Here is a 12,620-nt window from a genome sequence, read left to right as displayed (position 1 = left end):
GTTCATAGTTAGTTATTTTATGGTTTTGTGATCATTATTTTGTGACTTCCGTTGTGTTTTGCTATAGTCATGTTGGTTGCTTATTATACAACTATATGGTTATACTCTTTTTCTTCCCGTCGTGAGGGCTGTGTATATAACTGTATGTTTGTGTATATTCTAGCTGTGTGGGCTGTTATTGATATCTTGTGAGTAGCCATGGGGCAATGTATACATGTTCATTTGTCACTGCTATAAGGGAGGTGCTGTACGATTTTCGTCGGACAACCTTACTCGTGGGGCATGATAATTTATTGATATCAGAGCCAAAGGTTTACGAGGCCTATTTTCTCATATTTTTTGATTTTTTTGATTTATTTTCTCAATGTGACTTTTATAGTTTTAGGACTAGGCAGTGATATGACATCTGCAATCTATAGAAGGCATGTTTATGTACTGTTATCATACACTTCTATTGGTACTTGTCTAGTTATTTTTAGTATGCATGACATGTGTTGGGTCATCTACTATTTAGGTCTATCAATTCCTACTAAAGATTAGGAGTTACAGTTTCATGGGATTTCTTCTACCATACCACTAGTACTACTAGTTTCTGCTATTACTAGTTGGGTAGTGGGTAGTATATGCTAAATATCATGTTAGCTTGGTATGTAGAGTATTGATTTACTCATGTTGGTTCGGTCAGTAGAGGACTGATTTATTTTTATTGGTTTGGTCAATAGAGAATTGATTTATTATTGTTGGTTTAGTTAGTAGAGGACTAATTTTCTCTTATTAGTTCGGTCAGTAGGGGACCGACTTCCTCTATTTCATGGAGATTTAATCTTTGGGTTATTTATGTTTAGTTAGATGACCTGGAAGGCACATTAGAGTACATGACTTATATAGACGTAGAATGTACTGAATTGGACTGTATGTACCTGGTAGGATAACCTAGAAGGTATATTCAGATAAATGACCCCCACTGATGTAGAAAAGTGAAGAGCTAATTGCTTAACACTTATGAGATACAACCGTTATAGGATGTATAAATTGGAGAGTACATTCAGATATATGATTGTACTAGTGCAGAAAAGATAAAGGTTGTTGCTTACCCTTTACATGACTAGGCACCACGTGAAGGAAAATACGGAAGATGACTTATGGGAGTAGAGCATCTCTTGTTGATGATTTTGAGATGCTCTAGAGATATAGTATTTCTCTACCTCCTTCAGTATAGCTTGTTAGGAGTTCTTGAATTGGAAAAGGAGGAATCATGGTATAATGGTTTATAAGGCGATGGTTAGCCGACTCTCCTAATGTTGTTCCATGGAAGATCCTTACTCATGGACCGATTGGATATGGTTAGATAACCCCGATGGTACATATAGATAAATGACCTGTAATGATGTAGCGAATGTGGTGTTAGTTGAATAACACTTATTGTTATACAATCGCAAGTGCACGGTTTTGTCATTAGTAATTGATATGGGTAAGGTTTTATAGGTCCCTCGTAAGAAGAGAAAAGGTGGGTAAGGAAACTAAGAAGATAGGCCAATATTGGCCGATACATATCTCCTAGGCAAAGTTAGGCTAATATCGGTCGGGACATACCCCGATAGGAGATAAGTCTATATCGACCGAAATAAGCTTCCCAGGAAAAAGACCTATATACTTTTGAGGAAGTAGGCTAATATTGGTCGGGACAGACCTTCATGATGAAGGTAGGGTAATATCGGCCGGGACATAACTTCAGGAAGGAGGTAGGGTAATATCGGTCGAGATATACTCCGATAGGAGATAAGTCTATATCGACCGAAAGACACCTCCCAAGCGAAGTTAGGTTAATATCTGCCGGGACATATCTCCCAAGCAAAGTTAGGCTAATATCGGTCGGGACATACCCCGATAGGAGATAAGTCTATATCGACCGAAATAAGCCTCCCAGGAAAAAGACTTATATAATTTAGAGGAAGTAGGCTAATATTGGTCGGGACATACCTTCATAATGAAGGTAGGGTAATATCGGCCGGGACATAACTTCAGGAAGGAGGTAGGGTAATATCGTTCGGGATATACCCCGATAGGAGATAAGTCCATATCGACCGAAACACACCTCCCAGGCGAAGTTAGGTTAATATCTGCCGGGACATATCTCCCAGGCAAAGTTAGGCTAATATCGGTCGGGACATACCCCGATAGGAGATAAGTCTATATCGACCGAAATAAGCCTCCCAGGAAAAAGACCTATATACTTTTAAGGAAGTAGGCTAATATTGGTCGGGACATACCTTCATGATGAAGGTAGGGTAATATCGGCTGGGACATAACTTCAGGAAGGAGGTAGGGTAATATCGGTCGGGATATACCCCGATAGGAGATAAGTCTATATCGACCGAAACACACCTCCCAGGCGAAGTTAGGTTAATATCTGCTGGGACATATCTCCCAGGCAAAGTTAGGCTAATATCGGTCGGGACATACCCCGATAGTAGAGCCAGTACGGGCCGGTCGATCAATACCTTGGAAAGATACTGAATATTAACATGAAAAGAGGTCTAAATAGAAGACATATGAGGAAGGATCATAGATGAATATTTCAAATACGATAATTGATGAAGATATCTGTTATATGTAAATACATAACAGGTGTTATATTTTGATGGGAAATATGCTTCCAGATTATTTTGCAGGTACTAAACGACAAAGAAGGTATATCTGGGGTACAAAAAAGATTCCTTAAAAATCATCTACCACAAGTACACAGCTGACGTCATCTCATAACGAACTCTAACAAACCGGGGTCCACTTTATGACTACGGAGGTTATATGAAGTGGTATAAAAAGGGGAATCCTCTCCGTTGGCCAGGTAAGTTCACAAGTTCACATCATTGCACACATTCATAACCCTAATTTCCAGCTACTGTTCATCGTCTTCCTCTTTCTTCCACACTAAGAGAGATCACTGACTTGAGCGTCGGAGGGCCTAGCCAGGGATTCCCACCCCGGTCTTAGGTCACTGACGATAGTGTTGGCTGATCTCTTGTGCGCAGGAGGTCCTGGAAGCTCTGGAGCGGGGTTGTTCTTCGATTGGATTTCTTTCTCGGCATGGGATATTTGTAGGAAGATGGCATTTGGTGACTCTATTCTTCCTGATCCTCTTTGGGTTTCTCGGATCGGTATTCTCTAGGCATTATTCTTCGCTAACAGCACTATTCTCCATCAGCAGTGGGTTTCTTCTCCCGGCTCTCCATCTTGTCCAGCTTCTCAGACAGGATCAAATTTGGCGCCGTCTGTGGAAATCTCACCTGAATCTGAGACTACATGATGGAAGAGGCCGAAAAATCAAACCTACTTACTATCAGTTGGGAGAATTTGGATTTTCTCATCAACTCCCATGTCCAGAAAGCCTTGCAGCAACAACAACAACAACTTCAAGCTCACGCTGGAGCTACTCTACCAACAGCTCATAATCCGGCAATATCAACTACTGAGCATCGGAAAGGAAAGGAACCAGAAGAAGAGGAACATGCGTATTTTCCTCCAACTGCTGTTTCTCCGACGAGGCGTCCCCGAGCCTTCCTTCGCACTCCTATGGAGCAGTGGGGTAGAAGGCCTGTGTTCCAAGAATCCTCTGGTGAAGCACCCGATAAAGAAAAGCGTAAGATCAAAATGATAAGTATTGATATCTCACCTGAGAAGGTCATCTCCCCATTCTCTCAAAGTGTACTGGATGATCCGCTTCCTAAGCGGTATCAAAATCTGCAGATCAGGGAATATACTGGAACAATAGATCTAGAAGATCATCTGTTGAAATTTGAGAATGTAGCATTATTACAACAATTCTCTGATGGAGTGAAGTGTCGGATGTTTCTCACTACCCTCGGAGGAGCTGCACAGTGCTGGTTCAAGAGATTACCAGAAAAATCTATTCGAAAATTCAAGGACTTCAAGAAAGTCTTTCTACACCATTTCTCTAGCAATAAGAGGTATCATAAGACTCCTTGGAGTTTGTCTTCAATCAAGCAGTCGTCTAAAGAATCTATCCGAGCATACATCAAAAGGTTCAATCAGGTAGCTATTGATATGCCTAATGCTACTACCGAGATATTAGTAAGCGCTTTCTCTCAAGGTTTGAATGATAATGATTTCATTAAAGATTTGGTAAGAAATCCCCCTGTTAATTTTGATTCCTTGATTGAGCGGGCTACTGTGTTTATTAATGTAGAAGAAGCTCAAGCTGCTCGTAGAAAGGAGGGTGTCACCTCTTCTCCTACCCAAATTAAAGAGAAAGCTCCAGCCCTTGTGCCTCCACCAAGAGGTCCTAGAATAACTCATCCACCCCATCGACAACCAAAGTATCGTCCACAAGCTGTACAACATATGGAGATACAGCCAGAGGCACCAAGGAGGTGGTGCACTTATCATAAAACTAGCAGTCATCATGCTGAAGACTGTTTTGTTTTAAGAAATAGATGAGTCAATAGGGAGCGATATCAGAGGCAGAACTACTATCGACAGCAATACCCCAGGCAGCAAAGTCCACCCAAATTGGAATATCGCCAGATCGAGACTCGGCAGGAGGCAATACCAGTCCCGGCCGGTACTAGTCAAGTATCAGAAAAAGCACCTTCTGAAGTTGTGATGTCTCGACAGGAAGAAAACAGAAACAATGCTGCTCGAGGCAATATCAATATGATTGCGGGCGGACCCACTGATGGAGATTCTAATAGAGCCAGAAAAAGCACATGCCTGAAGATTGGAGATTCATGCAGTATGGTGCAGCATGGAACAACCAGCCGGCCCTGAAATAAGTTTCGGGCCCAGAGATCTTGAGGGGGTAGAAATACCTCATGATGATGCTCTGATCATCAAAGCTGTGATAGCCAACTACGCCATTGCTCGTACCTTCATAGACACGAGTAGTTCCGTCAATATTATATTCAAGAAGGCTTTCGATCAGCTACAAATTAATCCAAGTGAACTTCAACAAATCGTTACTCCTCTGTATGGATTCACGGGCAATGAAGTACAACCTTTAGGTCAAATAAAGTTGGCCATTTCACTGGGAGAAGAGCCTCTGATGAGAACCAGGAGATCTTATTATATGGTGGTAGACGCTCCATCCTCTTACAATGTGATATTGGGTCGACCTGCCTTAAACGAGTTTAGGGCGGTCGTTTCTACTTTTTGTCAGAAGATCAAATTTCCTGTGGATGATCAAGTTGGAGAGGTACGGGGTGATCAGAAGACAACCCGAAAATGTTATGTAGAGATAATTCGAGCTGAAGCTAACACCGCCCGAAAGATTCAAAGAATGGAGGTTAACGCCATTAGGGAAAAACAGCCCATCCTGGTTTATGAAGAGAAGGAAGAAATTCAGATCCAGGCCGGTCGACCTGAAGCTACTACATATATCGCGGCCGATCTTGAGCCTACTCTGAAGGCTGCATTAGTACAGTGTTTGAAGAAGAATAATGATGTATTTGCCTGGACTCCCAAAGAAGTCTCGGGCGTTTCTCCTACCGTCATGGAACATTCCTTGCATGTCTTCCAAGATGCCCGCCCGGTCATGCAAAGAAAAAGAAGTTTTAGCGCGAAACAAAATCAAATCATCAAAGAAGAAATAACCAAACTTATGGAGGCAGGATACATTAGGGAAGTACAGTTTCCAAGCTGGTTGGCTAATGTGGTGTTAGTCTCTAAACCAGGAAATAAATGACGAGTCTGCATTGACTTTCGGGATCTCAACAAAGTTTGCCCGAAGGACTATTATCCATTACCCAGGATTGATCAACTTGTTGACTCCACCGCTGGATGCGAATATATCTCTATGTTGGACGCTTATCAAGGTTATCATCAAGTTCCTTTGGCGAAAGAAGATCGGGAAAAGGTCAGATTTATAACATCTGAAGGTACTTATTGCTATAATGTTATGCCCTTCGGACTAAAAAATGCAGGAGCAACTTATCAAAGGCTTATGAATAAGGTTTTCCAGAAGCAGATTGGTAGAAATATGGAAGTATATGTTGATGACATCTTAATTAAGTCTCTTCAAGTTGCTGATCTGTGCAGGGATGTAAAGGAAACTTGCGAGACCTTAAGACAATATGAGCTCAAGTTAAATCCAAGCAAATGCTTGTTCGGCGCGAAGGGAGGAAAATTCCTGGGATATATGGTGTCCGAACGGGGGATAGAGGCCAACCCGAGCAAGGTCAAAGCACTGCAGAACATGGAGCCACCGCGCAACATGAGGGAAGCTCAAAGATTGACAGGCCGAATCACAGCCTTGTCTAGATTTATTTCTAGATCAGCTGATCGTAGTTTTCATTTCTTTAAAATACTCAGAAAGGCTAATAAGTTTCAATGGAATGAGGAGTGTGATAAGGCTTTCCAAGAATTGAAAGATTATTTGGCTACTCTCCCTGTGTTGGCTAAACCTATAGTAGGAGAAACTCTGTGGGTATACTTGTCGGCTAATGAAAACGCCGTAGGCTCTGTACTAGTTAGGCAAGAGGGAAAGGAGAAACAACCTGTATATTTTTCTAGCCATTTATTAAAAGGAACTGAGTGTAGATACACTACACTAGAAAAATTAGCTTACGCCCTAGCATTGACTGCTCGGAGGTTGCGCCCATATTTCTTAGCACATGAGATTATTGTATTAACTAACAGCACTCTTAGGCGAGTGTTACTCAACCCAAAGGCATCAGGACGGCTGATCAAATGAACAACTGAACTTGGGGAATATGACATCCAATATCAACCTCGCTCGGCCATAAAGGCACAAGCTCTAGCAGACTTTATCATAGAAGTTCAAGGCCCCGAGGAAGAAAACACCTGGAAGGTTTATGTAGATGGTTCTTCAACTAGACAAGGTAGCGGAATTGGTGTTCTTCTTATATCTCCAAGGGAAGATAGACTGCAACTCTCCATCAGGTTGAATTACAGAGCTACCAAAAACGAAGCAGAATATGAAGCCTTAATAGCCGGCTTGCAAGCTGCTCGGCATATAGGGGCAGCTCGAGTTCTTATCTATTCCGATTCTCAATTAGCAGCTCAACAACTATCAGGTAATTTTGAAATCAATAATGATAGGCTTAAGTTATATGCTGAAGCGTTTGATAAGTTGAAGTCCCAGTTTCAAGAAGTAAATATACAAAAGGTTCCTAGATCTGAAAATCAAGTAGCAGATGAATTGGCTAAATTGGCTTCTGCTATAGTACCATGGAGTTTATATAGGCCCGTGGAACAAACTCTGTTAGTATCTTGTATTGAAAGACATGCTGAAGCATAGATTCAAAGCGATTGGAGGGCTCAGATCATATTATACTTGCAGCAAGGTATTCTTCCTAGTGATATAGAACAGGTAAGAGTATTTAAGAAGAGGGCCGCTCAATACACTATGGTGGGAGAACAGTTATATAAAAGGGCTTTTTCTAGACCTTTGCTTAAGTGTATTGGCACAGAAGATATACAGTTTATTTTACGAGAAGTTCATCAAGGTTCGTGTGGTAGTCATATAGGGGGGAGATCTTTGGCTCGTAAAATTCTGTTAGCAGGATATTTTTGGCCCACTTTACATGAAGATGCTAACAAGATGGTAAGAACTTGTGTTTCTTGTCAAAAACATCAAAATATCTCACATCATCCTACACAGTTATTGAGAACCTCTATAGTTGCATGTCCCTTTGATCAGTGGGGCATGGACATATTAGGTCCGTTTCCTATGGCAGCTGCACAGAGAAAATTCTTATTGGTAGCGGTGGATTATTTTTCTAAATGGGTGGAGGCAGAACCACTTGCTCGAATTACTGAAGATGCAGTTATTAAATTTTTATGAAAAAAATATAATCTGTAGATTTGGCATTCCTCATAAATTGGTCTCTGATAATGGAAGGCAATTCCAAGGGGATAGGATTTTAGATTGGTGCAACAGTTACGACATTATTCAGGCCTTCACTTCTGTAGCTTACCCACAAAGCAATGGCCAAGCAGAGGTAATTAATAGGGAGATTATTAGATGTCTAAAAACAAAATTGGATCATGTCGGAGGTAGCTGGGTAGATGAATTACCCAGTGTTCTTTGGGCTTACCGCACTACACCCCGGGAAGCTACAGGAATCACGCCTTTTCAGTTAGTTTATGGAGGAGAAGCAATAATTCCCATCGAGGTGGGGGTAGAGTCTGATAGACGGCGATTATATGTTGAGGACAATGGAGATCGACGACTTATGGAGCTAGATTTGATAGAGGAAATAAGAGATAAAGATGCTACTCGTCTTGTATCATATCGACAGTGGATGAGGCAAAACTATAACAAAAGAGTGATCCCTAGATTTTTCCAAGTAGGGGATTTGGTATGGAAACGAATTAAACCTGTTGGAAATGTCAGTAAGCTGGCGCCACAATGGGGAGGACCTTACAAAGTGGTAGCAAAGCTCGCAACAAGCTCATATTATCTTCAAGATGCTGAAGGGAGAATTTTGGAACGCCCCTGGAGCGCTAATCATTTACAGCCTTATCGAACCTGACCAGATCATACTATTTAAGAAAGTGTTCACAATTATTTAAAGTCCCTGGTGAACTGAGGACAAACATACCTACAGTTTATGTACCCTACTTCTTTTAATGAAAGCCAGGCAAGACAAATATCATCACTGGAAATAAGTATGGTTCATACAGATTGATAGATATCCAGAGAACCTTCATTTTCTATTTCGAGCAATCAATAGGAGGAAATCCTAAAAGGCCTATTTATCTCCCCTCAAAGTCAAGAAACCTTAAAAATTGTCAAGAGGTTAGTACAAGAGTCATATTTTTACATAGACTAAAAGTCGATCGGGAAATTCTATGAAGTAACTCGATTGGGTCTTCATAGGAGGAACCGGAGACTCTAAACCATCTCAGAAGCAAATGTCGATTGGGAAATTCTATGAAGTAACTCGGTCGGGTCTTCATAGGAGGAACCTGAGACTCTAAACCATCTCAGAAGCAAAAGTCGATTGGGAAATTCTATGAAGTAACTCGGACGGGTCTTCATAGAGGAACCGGAGACTCTAAACTATCTCAGAAGCAAAAGTCGATCGGGAAATTCTATGAAGTAACTCGATCGGGTCTTCATAGGAGGAACCGGAGACTCTAAACCATCTCAAAAGCAAAAGTCAATCAGGAAATTCTATGAAGTAACTCGAACGGGTCTTCATAGGAGGAACCAGAGACTCTAAACTATCTCAGAAGCAAAAGTCGAACGGGAAATTCTATGAAGTAACTCGGTCGGGTCTTCATAGAAGGAACCGGAGACTCTAAACTCTCTCAGAGCAAAAGTCGATCGGGAAATTCTATGAAGTAACTCGATCGGGTCTTCAAAGGAGGAACCGGAAACTCTAAACCATCTCAGAAGCAAAAGTCGATCGGGAAATTCTATGAAGTAACTCGGTCGGGTCTTCATAAGAGGAACCGGAGACTCTAAACCATCTCAGAAGCAAAAGTCGATCGGGATATTCTATGAAGTAACTCTATCGGGTTTTCATAGGAGGAACCGGAGACTCTAAACCATCTCAGAGCAAAAGTCGATCGGGAAATTCTATGAAGTAACTCGGTCGGGTCTTCATAGGAGGAACCGGAGACTCTAAACCATCTCAGAAGCAAAAGTCGATCAGGAAATTCTATGAAGTAACTCGGTCGGGTATTCATAGGAGGAACCGGAGACTCTAAACCATCTCAGAGCAAAAGTCGATCGGGAAATTCTATGAAATAACTCGATCGGGTCTTCATAGGATGAACCGGAGACTCTAAACCATCTCAGAACAAAAGTTGATCGGGAAATTCTATGAAGTAACTCAATCGGGTCTTCATAGGAGTAACCGGAGACTCTAAACCATCTCAGAGCAAAAGTCGATCGGGAAATTCTATGAAGTAAGTTGATCGGGTCTTCATAGGAGGAACCGGAGACTCTAAACCATCTTAGAAGCAAAAGTCGATCGGGAAATTCTATGAAGTAACTCGGTCGGGTCTTCATAGGAGGAACCGGAGACTCTAAACCATCTCAGAAGCAAAAGTCGATCAGGAAATTCTATGAAGTAACTCGGTCGGGTATTCATATGAGGAACCAGAGACTCTAAACTATCTCAGAAGCAAAAGTCGAACGGGAAATTCTATGAAGTAACTCGGTCGGGTCTTCATAGGAGGAACCGGAGACTCTAAACTCTCTCAGAGCAAAAGTCGATCGGGAAATTCTATGAAGTAACTCGATCGGGTCTTCAAAGGAGGAACCGGAGACTCTAAACCATCTCAGAAGCAAAAGTCGATCGGGAAATTCTATGAAGTAACTCGGTCGTGTCTTCATAAGAGGAACCGGAGACTCTAAACCATCTCAGAAGCAAAAGTCGATCGGGATATTCTATGAAGTAACTCGATCGGGTTTTCATAGGAGGAACCGGAGACTCTAAACCATCTCAGAGCAAAAGTCGATCGGGAAATTCTATGAAGTAACTCGGTCGGGTCTTCATAGGAGGAACCGGAGATTCTAAACCATCTCAGAAGCAAAAGTCGATCAGGAAATTCTATGAAGTAACTCGGTCGGGTATTCATAGGAGGAACCGGAGACTCTAAACCATCTCAGAGCAAAAGTCGATCGGGAAATTCTATGAAATAACTCGATCGGGTCTTCATAGGAGGAACCGGAGACTCTAAACCATCTCAGAACAAAAGTTAATCGGGAAATTCTATGAAGTAACTCAATCGGGTCTTCATAGGAGTAACCGGAGACTCTAAACCATCTCAGAGCAAAAGTCGATCGGGAAATTCTATGAAGTAAGTCGATCGGGTCTTCATAGGAGGAACCGGAGACTCTAAACCATCTTAGAAGCAAAAGTCGATCGGGAAATTCTATGAAGTAACTCGGTCGGGTCTTCATAGGAGGAACCGGAGACTCTAAACCATCTCAGAAGCAAAAGTCGATCAGGAAATTCTATGAAGTAACTCGGTCGGGTATTCATAGGAGGAACCGGAGACTCTAAACCATCTCAGAGCAAAAGTTGATCGGGAAATTCTATGAAGTAACTCGATCGGGTCTTCATAGGAGGAACCAGAGACTCTAAACCATCTCAGAAGCAAAAGTCGATCGGGAAAATCTATGAAGTAACTCGGTCGGGTCTTCATTGGTGGAACCGGAGACTCTAAACCATCTCAGAGCAAAAGTCGATCGGGAAATTCTATGAAGTAACTCGATCGGGTCTTTATAGGAGGAACCGGAGACTCTAAACCATCTCAGAAGCAAAAGTCGATCGGGAAATTTTATGAAGTAACTCGATCGGGTCTTCATAGGAGGAACCGGAGACTCTAAACCATCTCAGAGCAAAAGTCGATCGGGATATTCTATGAAGTAACTCGATCGGGTCTTCATAGGAGGAACCGGAGACTCTAAACCATCTCAGAAGCAAAAGTCGATCGGGAAATTCTATGAAGTAACTCGATCGGGTCTTCATTGGAGGAACCAGAGACTCTAAACCATCTCAGAAGCAAAAATCGATCGGGAAATTCTATGAAGTAACTCGAACGGGTCTTCTAAACCATCACAAATCACCAGTAAGAGATCTTATAATTTCAAGACCTAATCCACCGAGATTATGCGGACATGTGGCTGGAATTCAAAAGGGGTGCTATACATATGATACATTATTCATTTGGAGGCCTATCCATTTGGAAGTCTTTATTTAAAATTTGCCTGGAATAATATGTTCAGCTCGGAACTGAGGAATTTTACACAGCTCTTTACCTAGAGATCAATTGAAATTATGCATTCTTTTGGAATTATGAAGTATATCGGATGTTGTCTGCAGAAGAATTCATCAGGACAAAGATTAACTTCAAGAGATAAGCCGGGAATTCTCGAATAAAGTTTATACTCAATACTCAAAAATATTTCAGAAGGGGTTTCTCAAATCAGCATGATAAAGAAGAAAGTAAGTATCAAAATTTTCTTATATACTGCAAGTACTTAGTTACACAGCTTTAATCACACTTTTTTTCCATTAGCAGTTCCTATAGTACAAGTCTTTTATAAATGATCTCTTTAAACATTCGGAAAAGGGCCTTTTAAATCCGCGGGCAGTTCTTCGTTAAGCCTGCGGCGATTTATGAAAGAAAGGGGAGGTTCTTTGGGTAGGTAACCACCCTCTCTTAATTGTTGAAAAACTCCCGATACAGAATGGTTTAGAGCACCTACTATCCTACGAACGAATTCCCGAGCAAAGGCTGAAGACTTCAAATAAGTCTGACGCCATTCTTCCCACCGGCTCTTCTCTTGGTCCTTGTAATTTTGAAAATCAGTTTGTAGTCTCGCGTTCTGATCTTGCAAGGCATCTTTCTTTGATTTAAGCTGCTCTAATTCCTTCTGAAGCAGTGATAATTCAACCTCTTGGGCTTTTCTCTGCTCTTGTTCATGTAGGAGAATGAAATCATGAGAGGCTAAGTCCTGAGCTTGATCAGAAAGACAGGCATTATGGAGCTTCTCTACTTTCTCTAAAATAAGACTTTTTTGAGAAGCATCTGAGAGAGCTTTCTCTTTCAAAGCAATCTCTAGTCGAAGACCAGAGTAACCTATCCACCAGTAATTCTAACGTCCTTCTAGCAAGCTC

Source organism: Zingiber officinale, chromosome 2B (assembly GCF_018446385.1).
Source record: "Zingiber officinale cultivar Zhangliang chromosome 2B, Zo_v1.1, whole genome shotgun sequence".
Lineage (NCBI taxonomy): Eukaryota > Viridiplantae > Streptophyta > Magnoliopsida > Zingiberales > Zingiberaceae > Zingiber > Zingiber officinale.
The sequence above is the reverse complement of the archived record's forward strand: the minus strand, read 5'-3'. Positions refer to the sequence as shown.